We start from the raw sequence: 10,368 nt of genomic DNA on the forward strand, positions 1-10,368 counted from the left end.
TTCTTTGAGCAGTGTAATAGGTTACCCGCACTTAACACGAGCGCCGACCTGTAGTACAGCGCTCATATTACTCTGCGTGACGTCCTTGTTTTGAAGTGCGCTGCCGTATTCGAGCATATACCATATACCCCTGAAAAAGAAATCTTGGAAAATGCGCAGAGCTGGAAAACGTTGGTTTCTTTATTTCATTTTATTGATTTCCTTGCATTTTTTTTTCTTTTTCTTAAGCACTACCTAAGCAGACAATGCTTGCACCTGGTGGTGTGGCTATGACTTTTAAAAAATCTCTGCGCACCACGCCTGAGATTTTTCGGCCATTTTCAACCTGTCGCTGACAGCCGCACGCGACGGGCAATCGGGCTGGTTGTTGTCGTCGCGCCCTGTTGTACCACGGAGAGACCAATCGGAGCACGTGGTCTCGGATTCTAGAGGGCTCGTCACGGCATGCCTTCGTATCCATTGTATCTACGCTACGTAGCAGCGTGGCCTCCGATTCCTCGACGCTCATGCCCGAGGAGCCAAGCACTAGGTCATGCGTTACTTCTGGCGCACGACACTGATTTACTTTGCTTTTGTTTTCAGCTTCAGTATAAATAAATGGCCAGGCTTAGCTTGGTTAAGCCAAGAATGCGTTGCATATTGTGTTGGGGCCCAGCTTTTCCTCCGGCTGTCGTGACGTCACGTCACGTGGTTGCGCTAAACGTCAATGGTGGCTGCCCGGCCGCGCCCAAGGGCTGAACTGAGTGATTGCAATATGCAACGCATAAAACTCTAGTGTAGGGGTATGAGCCACCATAGTGGCTCATACCCCCAATGGTGGCTGCCCGGTCGCGCCCAAGGGCTGAACTCAGTGATTGCAATATGCAACGCATAAAACGTGCCATTGGCTTGACATGCGCATTCCTCTTGCCAAAATAAGATGCCAAAATAAGATCTAACTCGAAACCAGGGTTCTACAATCGGCTACGACGCCTGAACAATAAGAAACAAACGGCTGTTGAGGAAGGCCGACAAAAATTGTCTGTGACAATCACGGAAACGCTACCAATTAAGCCAAAAAGCGTACCAATCTTTGCTAAAAAAGTGGGAGACGTACCTGTTTTGGAAATGACATTTCGTCCTTGCTCCCAACTAATCCGCCGTGTTTTCGGCGCGTTCTAAACCTGCGCAGCCATTCTGAAATTGCACTTAGCAGTCATAATGATGACATTCTCTGCGACTTTGGAAGTGCCCAATTAGTAAATAATGCTTATTATTAAACGATGTTCATTATCAAATAACTCTTTTCCGCCTCTGAACATCTCGGGTTCAGCAACACGACACCTAAAATATCTCACCTAGCCACTCGCCCATCTTCTGTGCCTTTGTCTCGCAATCATTACCACCCCATCCCTTTCCTCACGGCTGGCGGAGGGCTAAAGTCATTTCTAGTTTCAAGTCAGGTGATCGCTCTTTGCTGCTCAATTATCGCGCCATCTCTTTAACTAATACAATCTGTAACTATGGAAAGATTTTTTACACTCGGGTCATGAACTGCCTTGAGGAGCACAGTATTATCTGTAAGCAACAGCAGGGTTTCGACAGAAGATTTTCCTGCGGCACTCAGCTCGTTGGTTTTGTACAGGATTTACGCTCGGCGCTAAATTATGGTTTTCGAGTTGACGCCATCTTTCTCGATTCTTCAAAATCTTTTGCTCGTATTGCCCACCACAAGTTTATACTAAAAGTAACACAGCTTAAGTAAAACTCTTGCTCGGGCTGGTTGGTTCATGCTTGAATGAGTAAAGGCAAAGCGCAAAAGACCAGGACTGAAGAAGGACAAAAATGACAGGACCGGCGCCTTAACACAGCTTAACATGTCGTCCGTGGAATACAGAATTTCGTTCGCACAGAACACAGTTCACAGACGTTCGTGATTGTCATTCATCTTATTTGGACGTCACATCACGTGTCTCTCAGGATAGTGCTCTAAGCCCGGTGCTTCTAATTGCTTCCTAATTTATATTATTGACCTGCCTAATTGTGTGTCCTCCCTTATTAGAGTTCTCGCCGACGATTGCCTACTATACCATAACATGTGAAGTGATAGCTATAATAAACTGCCCCAGTTCGACCTTAATATTAATATTTGGTGCACCACATGGTTAATGAAGTGAATAAATCCAAAACAAAGTTCGCGTCATTTACTCAACATAATGGCCGGATTCCAACATCGTACGTGCCGAAATTGAACTCAGTACTACATATACGTACATATCTTGGAATTCCCTTTCAGCCAGATCTAACATGACATTATCATACGTACGTCACCCTTGCTTCAGCTAACCTTTCACTCGGCCTTATCAAACATTCTCTAAAACATGCCCCTCCCCAGATGCTCAAGCTGCGGTTCATTATTACACTTGTTCATCCAAAAATTGGGTACGCCTCGGCCATTTGGGATCCAGTTCTGGCCTACCTTACTCATATCAAGCCCACGCAAAACCATGCTGTGCGCTTTATTTTTGCTGATTACTCGTGTCCTGCTAGCATCACTTCACTACGAGATCGAACTAAATTGGAGAGCACCATCGCCAAGCAGCTCGCCTTTCGCTTTATATTAAAGTTTAACATCATGCAGTTCTTTCTGACGATTTCTTTCAGTCCCCAGCAGTCATAATTTCTCCCCGCGATCGCCAGTGCAAGGTTAACCAACCGATATGCCGACCACACCGTTTTGCGAATTCATTCATATCACGCCCTATCCACTTCGAGCAAAATTCCAGGAGCTGCTGCACACTGAGCGCACTCTTCTCTCTCTCTCTCTCTCTCTCTCTCTCTTGTTGATCCCGACTATGGAGGCTTCTCTAACTGACAGGGGTTTTCAAGAGGTTCATTTCAAGAGGGTCATTTCAAGAGTGATCGCACTGACTAAACTAATTGATTCGTGTTCACTGCTCACGTGTTTTTGCTTTCACAGTTTCTTACACACTGAGATGTATTGTATCACTCTTCGATTCACTTGTTCTACTTGACCACTTGATTTTTGGTGAGGCGGCGAGTTCAACGTGTGAATTACACTTCTTTTCCCACAAAATGTTTCAGAGCTCCGAGAGGTGAAATAAGACCCATGGTCGGGTATAATTCGTTCGGGTAGGCCGAACTCAGTGATGACCCTTGAAGGCATCGCAGCGCAGTTCCAGTGGGAGTATCACGCGCTGGATATTGTCCGCCAACACACGAAACCAGTGGTTCCCTCCTGAGCTTCTCACTAATGGGCTAACATGCTCGTGCACATAGCATCGTATCCCTAGAAATGAATAGAGTGGTTAGTTTAACCTATAAAATTAGTTTTCTGTTTGCTTTTTAGTCAATTACATTCATTCGGAATGTGTTACTAAAATGTGTTCTCTAAAAGGTTGTCTCCATTGTTTATAATACTACATTTTTGCACCTTTGCCCAAATTGAGCCTTTTTGTGTGCTATGCTTTGTTCAGCATAATGCGCAATAAACCTCTTGAAGACCCCTGTTAGAGAAGCCTCTATAGTCGAGATCAACAAGAGGGAGAGAGAGAGAGAGAGAGAAAAGAACACAGAGAAAGGCAGGAAGGTTAACTAGGGATAGTTCCGGTTGGCTACCCTGCACGGGGGGAAGCATTAAGGGGGATAAAAGAGAAAGAGAGTGAAAGGGGGAGATAGAAAGAGAAACGAGCACGAACAAAGCGCACACACTATAGAGCGGTAGGGGGCGGCATTCTTAAAGTCTATCGTGAAGCCCCGTAGACCGCAGCAACGTTAAAACGCGAGTAAAGCCTTCAACACGGATGTTCGTTCGGAGCAGTGACCTAAAGCTTTGAGTTCTGATAGTGGATGATTGTCCAACTGGTCCAGTACTCTGCACATCACTTGTCTCTGGACACTATATCGCGGGCAGACACAGATAATATGTGCGAGCGCCTCATTAATTTTCCATGGGTAGCACATGGGACTGTTGTCCATTCCAGTAAGGAAAGCATACGAGTTCGTAAAGGCAACACCTAGCCACAAACGGTACAGCATGGTCTGTTCACGTGGTGGTCAGTCCTCCGTGCATCTCAATGGTACTGTGTTCCATAAAAAAGCACGAGACCTTATTCACCAGTCACTGAAATGTAGATGGACCATTTCTTAGCCCGAACCCCATGGTGTTCGGGCTAAGAAACTGGGCAGTTTGAGCGTATGCATAAGCTCGAATTGCCCAGTTTCATAAGGAGTTAAGGAGTTATAAAGGCAGTCCTTGCCTTCGATTACTCACCGAGTGGAACTGGAGGCACTCGCTTACACGGAACCTGATATCTCCCCAAGCAAACCCAAAATCGAAACTGCGACTTTTCTCTATCGCCCACGGGATACGGCTGATAGCCAAGGCAATTCCGAGTCAAGAAAAATGTATAAAAGCGTTATGATGCGTTCGCGCGTTTGTGAACGTAAATGAACGTCCCAATCATCTCGAATGAACGAGCCAAATTGTTCATGCGTTCAATGTCTACGTGACTGCGGCCAATTAGGACTTAGCAGTACCATACGTGATGCACAAAATACACAGCTATCGATTTTCGCAATCGAAAGACGACGACGCTGACTGCACGAAGAGCTCGCGCCGAGGTCACGCGGCACGCGCACGGAAGACCAAGTACCAGCGCTGCTTCTAGTGTATTCTTTTGTCACAAAGAGATACATCTGCAGTATTTTCTCGCCGTTCCGCAAAAGGTATGCAGCGCGAATGAAACGCATGTTTATAAGGCATTGCTTATTTTGCATGATTTAGGCGTTTCCGTACCAATCTGGTTAGGGAAGTCTGCAAGACTCCCAACCATAACCCGCTTGTGCGGGCAAAAGGTGTGCTTTAATTCCATTTGATGATTATCACTTTCGGCGCCATCGTACGCAGGTACTCCGGCTACTACGCGCTGTTCATTCCCGCCAAGGAAGCCATGGTTACCGAGCCAAAGCAGAAGCCTCAGTGGGCTTCGCGCATCCGACAAGTCGAGCTCCTCGTCGACTTCGCCTACCACCCTCCCCTGTGCGAAAGCATTGGCCTCTACAAAGTCTTCAAGGTGCTCGAACTCGCCGAGAGCCTCAAGGTCAGTCGTGCACAGTGGAGCGCTGTCATCCGCACACCTGCGCCCTATCCTGTTCACTATAACCGATCAGCTTTCTAGGCCATGTGTGAAGGTCACATTTTTGGTCGCGTTGATTGTGGAAGCGATCTGTGACAGCGACAGCTTGAATTTTTTAACCTGTGCCGATATAGATATCTAGGGGAGAAATGCGCCGTATAAACTCAGCCTGGAAGAATCATACACTGTGCTGTTATTTTCCCCTAAATGCAGAGACTCGTATTATTTCCAATTCAATGTGATTGGCTAGGTACCATTATGCCAAGTACAAAAAGCCGTCGGCATGGGTCAGCCTTCAACGAAAGTGTTGCGTCTGCACAGACGCTGGTGGCTGCCACCGATTTATTTAGAACACGCGCAAGAAAGATATCTGCAGACAGTAGCTCAGGCGTTGGCTACCGTTCGCCGCGTGTGGCGCACGCGTGCCGATCTGTCTGCAACTAGAACTTGCACTTATTCTTTGTCTTCTTCTGAGAAGGCGCCTCAGATAGGAATCCATGAACTTTACTTTACGGAATATCCACACATCCATCCATGTACACAGCCGGCTTCCCACATTGTTCCTGACACTCATCCCTATATCACGTCACGTGGGCCTGTAAATTCCACCCAGCTTACTCTCCCATTCCCTCCCGTGCATCGGAGACCTGGGAAGCTGCGCTGCTCAGCTCGCATTCAGACGACCAAATTCGCCTCTCTAAGCGGGTCATGGCAGCTGCGGCTAGCACTGGAGCCCTGGACCTAGGACTCCACTCACCTTCGGACATTTTTTTGTATTACAATAAAAGCTTATACCGTCATTATCGCGCCGCTGCTAAGCTCGAACGCTTAAAGTGTGTGTACGCGATGCTCATACCAGCAGTTGAAGCCAGAGCGCTGTCATGGCTCAGGGAGAACCGATGATGAAAACAAGTTTATTGACAGGGATGGCGAAATAAAAATGCCCCCCCCCCCTCCCCCCCAGTCCGGGGCTTCTGTGACGTCTTCGGCAATGGCCCTTGCCCGTAGGATCAGTGAACCGGTGGGCCTCTGAGCCGCCATTGCGAAGGACACCTTCCCACTTCTTGCACGGCTACCGCTGATAGCCCGGGGCTCTATGACCACCTCGGCCTACTCTGTCTTATTTCCTCGTTATGTCCCCCTGCCCTCCCCAAGGTGCTGAGCCGTGCTTCCTAAAGGGTTGAAAAAAATAGCGCCTCTTCCTCTTAACAATCGCTTTGTCTCTCTTTCCCGCTGCTTTGCGGCACTAGAGGCAAGAAGCATACGGGGAGAAACGGTGAGCCGATTGCAACAGTGCCTATATTTGGCTTCCTCGTTTTTGGAGCCATACGCACTTCGCATTTCTGGAGGTCTTGTAATCTTCCACCCACGGACCGCGCTCGCGTCGTCGATAGTAGGACCGCATGACAGCGCCGTTGGGGAGGCGTTCGAATAATCATTAAAAGTGCACTTGTGCCGTATCTTTCTATAAGCGCAACTCCCAGGCTGTGACTTAGTCGTTCCGATTTTAAAAACATAAGTACGTAAAAACAGAGGCCGCATGCTTTGATCCATTTTCTCAGCAGGCACGCAGACCATCACTTCATCGTACATAATGCCAGTACAAGGAGCATTAAACCGTAGGTGTAGACTCTTAATTGCTGACAAAAAAAAGCACCCTAACTGGAAATAAATCGCACAAGGAGACGAAAGGAGTACCACGCCACTTGAAAGAAGTTACACACGTATACCGTGTTTCCCATGTAATGTTAGCGAAATTGTTCAACGAAAAACAAGATTAAATAGAACACGGCGCAGGATATAAGTATAACACCAATGGTGTTCTGTCGTCAGCGATCTGACGACCGAACAGTGTACGGCTTAAAATGGGGTCTAGCAACGTATTTTCTAATCTCTTTTTCGTTGAACTGCTTGGCAAACCTTAGTTGGGACAGCCTACGCATGTATAGTCACAGTATTGAGCCCGATTTTAGTACTGGTGAGCGCCTGTACCTCTGAGCAAGTAACTCTTAACAAAAATTACTGAAACAGAGGCTTGTTTAAACACTGACACTACCATCTTTCAGCACAGTACACAAAGGCAAAGATGAAGTCTTCACGATTACTAGTTTACCTCAATAGCAGCCGTCAAGCTCTAGCGTTCGAGAATATCTAGGAAAAAAGTTTGTAATTTTCTTTGAGAGGTAGCAACTGTTTCAGGTGTTAAGTGGATTTGTATCACACGTCGATAATGAGTGCGGCATCTCTTTCTTACTACAACCGGCATTGTAAACTCTAGCCTCTTCACAATCATTATTCAGAATTCTCGGACATGGCTCGAGGTGATGCGTTTAAAAAACGGTGGTGTGAACCGCGACGCTGACACCTTGAACCTTTGAGCCTGCATTGACACGTTGCGTTGCCAAGCTTTCACTGCCACCAAGCCATGCATTTCGCATGCACGCAGAAACTCGTGGCTTTCAAGTGTTATCAAAAAACAAAAAGAAATGACTGTTAGGAAATTCGGAAATCTAAATTGCAACAATTACTGCATTAAGGACGTCCGAAACCACGACCCGATGTACAACCCATCATTCGCACGGTTGGTCAGCGATCGCAGCGCAAGTGAGCTCTTTTGAATCTTGCGTGTATGTAGCATTATTTTCTATATATCCAGCATAACGTTGCCCATGTTGACGTCAAAAAGCGCCGCCTTTTAAACAGCGGAGAACACTATGTTTCTTCTTTTTTTACGTGGCGCAGGTTTGGAAGGACGGAACGCCGCAGGAGCTGCGCACGTTTCTCGAAGATGACCACCTGTACGCTCCCAACGAGGTAGAGGACACGTTCGGCGCCACATTCAAGTGGCTCTCCGCCAACGGGGATGAAAGGAAGGCCTACCTCGCTGAGTTCCTGCCGCTCGTGCGCTTCTCACGCTGCTCCGTCACGTGAGTGCACCCCCTCAATGTAATCTGCGCTTTTATACCAGATGAACACACAGCGGTTGGGCGTTGGCATCCGTGTTGTCGCGCCATAAGTTTCAGGTAATTTCATGACGGCCTGGTAAAAAACTAAGCTGTGGCATTGTAAGGTGACGGGCACCGTCCACCGTCCCCGGCTCAACATGATCTCCTTGGCATTATTTACTTCGATGTGCCCAAAGCGGGTTACTGTTCGTGCTTCAACCAACTTTACCTATGGACGCTGCCATATTCGATTTAATGCCATAGCGGTGTTCCGCGGTACTATTTAGAACACAATTAGTCGAGTCCACCAAAAATTAGGTAGACGTGCACTCATTTTGATGCCCATCGCGTATACCTGCTCGCATTTGTATTGTACAGATAATACGACCGTCACGGAAGCATCTTCATGGGAGAGTCGGGTCGAATAAGCTTGTCGGGCCAAGTTGCCGTCCTCTGTTTTGTGAAAACGTGTTGAATCGAGGCGAATAGGCTTTTGGTCGGATCAATCCATAAGAAGCGCGCGCGTCGACTCACTCCGTGTGGCATGTACACGCGCTCGAGAATAGACGGCGGCCGAGAATTCGGTACCCACCTGGAAAAGAGTATGCAGAGGCACTTTGTCATCTTCTATGGTGAGATCCTCCCTCTGCCGTGACCTTCCCCTATACGATACCGGTCATGAACCCTACTGAGCCGGGGCGAACTGGACCGAATCAGTGCGCTTTCTTAATACAGAATTTTAGTGCGGCCGGTATTCTGGCAAGCGTGGGCGGTTTGCCGGATGAGCGGAGCGTAAACGTGAGCGACCAGATTGGTGGCGTCAGCTGGTGGTGCAAAGCTCAACCACATAAACACTGAGCCAATTACTGTATTCTTCTTAGCTGGGGTGTAAATTTTCTACAGCGGTGTTCTCGTGTTCACAATTACGCCGCTGCCGAAAACTTGCGCCAGCAGCGAAGCAGAATATAGTAGCTTACTGCAATTTTAGCTCTGTGTTTATCTGGTTGAGCGCTACACCACCAGTCGGCTGCACCGCTCCGGCCGCTTACGTTTACGCCCCCGGCCATCCGGCTATACGCCCCCGCTTGCCGGAATAGCGGACACGCTAAAAGCCCCTAACCTACCCCTTCGCGTCGAATGCACCCCGGTCCGATTCACTCAAGTGGGGTTCGTTTACACTCAGAAGATCCAAAGTTTACCCGTTTGCTCTCACTTTATAACGCCATCTAGAAATGACCATTCTGCTTTATTACCATTGGTGTCTGAGACGAATTTATGGGATGTTATGAGGTTGCAGATTACATCGTCAGATTTTGATAGTGTCAGATAAAAGATTTGGTGGCTAACTTCGCTCAAAAAGATATTGCTGTATATTATAAACAAAACCTTAACATCTAGCCAATTTCACGAAAACCTTTGAAGTGTACTGAAGCCCGTACATAAGAAGGGTTAAAGAAGAGATTGTGACAACTATGCACCTATTGCGATTTTATATTCCATTTACTTCATTATAGGACAGCTAGCCTATTCAAAGGCTACCTCATTTTAACAAGTTTAGCCTAATATCTACCGGACAATTTGGTGTCTGCAGTGGTTCAGCACAACTCTTTTTTAGAGGAATTTTTTTATTAGAATTTCTTGATCTGTCAAACGATTGAGAAACTAATGTCATCGTCGCTTTGTTTGTTGATTCAAGAAAGCGTCTGAGACAATTATTTGAGACAAAGATGTGGGTTTTAGAGGCCAATATGTATTTCACTTTTTCCGAACCACTTTCAACAGAGCTGTCACTGCATGCATATAAAGAAAAAATTCTGTCCCCAGATTTTAGAGAGATCTGGAGGCCTTTAGGGCCAGTCTTCGTCCTCTTTTGTTCAATATTTACGTTAACGATCTTCAACGAATGAAATAAAATCTAAACTACCGCTCTGGTACCATCTGATTCAACCTATCTATACTGAGGGTGCTATAATATGAAATTGCACATTACACTACTTGCTGATTGCTGCTTTAACCAACCCCTCGGGCTTGGTGAAATAACTTAGTCCGCGGGTAGCATACGCTTCTGTGAACATCTCAGCCATGTTTAGCTCTAGTACACGGTGTGTGGAGCTTGCAAAGCGTATCGCGAAGTCACCTTTCTCTCAAACGCTCTCCTTTCAACAGAAGGCCCTGTCTTCACCCTCTTCTGGACGCTTTATTTCATCATTGGACGCTTTATTTCGTCATTCCCTTAAACAGCTGATATTGGGCGATAGCTGAGATTAAGCTGCGGTCGACTATAT

This window comes from Dermacentor andersoni, chromosome 7, assembly GCF_023375885.2.
Source record: "Dermacentor andersoni chromosome 7, qqDerAnde1_hic_scaffold, whole genome shotgun sequence".
In the NCBI taxonomy this organism is placed as follows: Eukaryota; Metazoa; Arthropoda; class Arachnida; order Ixodida; family Ixodidae; genus Dermacentor; species Dermacentor andersoni.